The following is a 2,716-nucleotide window of genomic DNA, read 5'->3' on the forward strand; positions in this document are numbered from 1 at the left end:
GGAGTTGGTTAAACCAAAGCCACAATCTCTCCCTAACCTTAACCAAGTGCTGAGTGCCTAAACATAAAAGACATTGAATCATAAATGGACAAAGTAGTTACAACGAACAGTTGTCTTTGTGATATTATTCAAAGAAACAGAGTAAGAATTCAGCTGAAGGGCAGAGAGGTCCTACACCCAGGGTGATTAGAGAGCCTGACCAAGAGAAACAGATGACCAAACATTTAATACAAGAAAGTAAATGTGAAGTGTACGAGAAAAGCCTTTCTCAGCCTTGAGCCACAGTGGAAACTCCTTTTCTCAAAGGAAAGTAGTACATAAGACAAAACAACCTCACAGATGTGTCACATTATATTGAAACTTTGGTACAGTTAGAGGAAATAAGCAAAGTACATAAAGGTACTGAAATATATAGGATTATTAATTCCTCATTATTATTATACAAAGTGCAACTTCACAACACAAGTAAAATAATGAAACAGAACAAACAGAAAATTCAACAATGAGAAATCCAGCATACAAATTCCCATCCTACACCTGAAATCCTTTCATATCTAGTTCTAGGCTGTGGTCTTAAAAAAAAAGTCTTTTAGTCTGAGGAGCTTTGAGTTCAACCATTGAACTTGTGTACCAATATCATTGTTCAAGGTTATTCTATTTTAATGTTACATTTACTATGTTCATAGATATTCTGATCTCCTTAAAATGAATGTGATAGCAAATAAAATCCACGGAGAAATCCATTTAATATATTCCAAAAGCATGTTTGTCAATAACAGAGCCTTAATGCTTTATTGTTGCTATCCTGTATGTGCATAATGATTTTTACATTTTGACAGCAGGACCCATTTTGCACATCTTCAAAAATCTAAAAATCACTCCTTTGATTTGAGGCAGTTTCAGGCCATAAACTAGAGGGTTATTGATGGGGGGAATAATCACACACTCTAAAGAGAAAACAACTATGATGATTGGATTCAGTCTCTCACCCTCTAATCGAGTCAGTGACATCTCACAGAAGACAGAAAACATATAGGTCACAAATGTCACTATGTGGGGCAGGCAGGTTTGTAACGCCTTTCCTCTGAATTCAGACGAGCTTCTCCTGCACACAAGCAGAATCCGTAGATAGGTGTACAGGACAAAGAACAGGGGGATGAAGAAGGTTATTATCAAAATAAACTGACCTGCTATGCTGTTCAGAGTTGTGTCCACACAGGAGAGCCGAACCACAGGCCAGTTAACACAGAAAAGCCTGTGCAGTTTATTTCCACACAAAGGCAATCGAACAGTAAGATAAACAAGGAAGCAAATAGCAGATGCAGGATAGAGCAGAGCAAAAATCAAAAGACGTCTCACCATCCTAAATGTCATTTTGCTGTGATAGTGTAAAGGCTGGCAAATAGCAACAAATCTATCATAGGCCATGATGCTGAGGATGGTTGGTTCGTATGATGCATAGGTGTAAATAATATATCTGAATGAAACAAGATGCTCGTGAGATCAAATGAGTGTCAGACAGAATGTCCATCAGGAACCTGGGAAGAAGCCAGCTGAGCCGTACAGAGAGTTTAAACACAGACAGGAGATAAACATGTACATGGGTTGATGCAGAGACGTCTCCAGGCAGACTGTCAGAATAATGACAACGTTAGCAGAGATTATAGTCATGTAGATCAACAGACACAGACAGAAGAACAGATATCTGAGGGGCCCAGAGTCTGTAAACAGAGTCAGCTGAAAATACCCAGGAGTAAAGCTGTTATTGCTCATCATGTCTGCACAACAGCAGAACTGGAACAAGTGAGAGTGATGGAGGGAGAGCGGGAAAGGCCGATCGAAAGAGGACAAAAGGAAAAGCTCAAAATGGCCTGAATAAGATTTCCTATTGAACACTTATTTCAACAAGACACACAATAATCCTGCATGGATAGAAGTTGCACATTTCAACAATTTCACCCGATAATAGCAATATTAACAAATTTCAGGTAGTTCATACAGACAGGTTAAAAAAAAAAATACATAAAATAAAATTTCAGAGTCCCTGAATGCACAAGCAAATAAAAATTTCTCATTGAGCAATGTCTCAGTTATTGACAGAAGAAGAGATACATCCAGGTTATCAAGACTCACAGTCACTGACAGCATTGCAAATCCAATCAACCCATCTGAAAAGCTTTGACATTTGATGGAAGTTTTCCACTTGTATGTTCTATAGTAGCTGTAAAATAAGTACATATATCAGCGGACCAATTATACTCTACCGACTCGTCCCATAAGTCCCATGATTTATCCTGCTAAAAAAGTCATAAAGACAGGTGAACACAATCTTTGCATCACTGCATATAATTTAGATTTCAGAAAAAAAGCCTCCTCCCCTACACTGAGGCAGCTGCTGAACCTTCATCCTTTTTAACTGTTTTACTGAGAGCAGCCACGTGTGCAAACAGGGTCCAAAGGGAGGTAAAGTGTGTCACAAACTGACTATGTGAGTGTTGTGTTGCCTCAGTAGACCGGAGTCCAGACATATAAATGTTTTGAGTATTACAAGTATTTTGAGCTTTCTGGTATTTGGTGTTGTGAAAAAGTGCAGGACACATTACCATGGTGTGTTGGTCTGAAGCGGAAGTACATTCACATTTACTAATTTCGCAGACATTGTCATCCCAATCGTCTCACATTTGAGAAACAACAAAATAGCATCAATAAAGTAAGA

The 2,716-nt window shown here is 38.4% G+C and overlaps 1 pseudogene; it reads right to left on the minus strand.

Moving 5' to 3' along the window:
- Positions 1-825: 825 nt before the first annotated feature.
- Positions 826-1,776, minus strand: LOC119918684 (annotated as a pseudogene).
- Between the last annotated feature and the right edge of the window lie 940 nt (positions 1,777-2,716).

Source organism: Micropterus salmoides, unplaced genomic scaffold (assembly GCF_014851395.1).
Source record: "Micropterus salmoides isolate LMB-PRFRI ecotype aquatic unplaced genomic scaffold, ASM1485139v1 Ms_hic_scaffold_2347, whole genome shotgun sequence".
In the NCBI taxonomy this organism is placed as follows: Eukaryota; Metazoa; Chordata; class Actinopteri; order Centrarchiformes; family Centrarchidae; genus Micropterus; species Micropterus salmoides.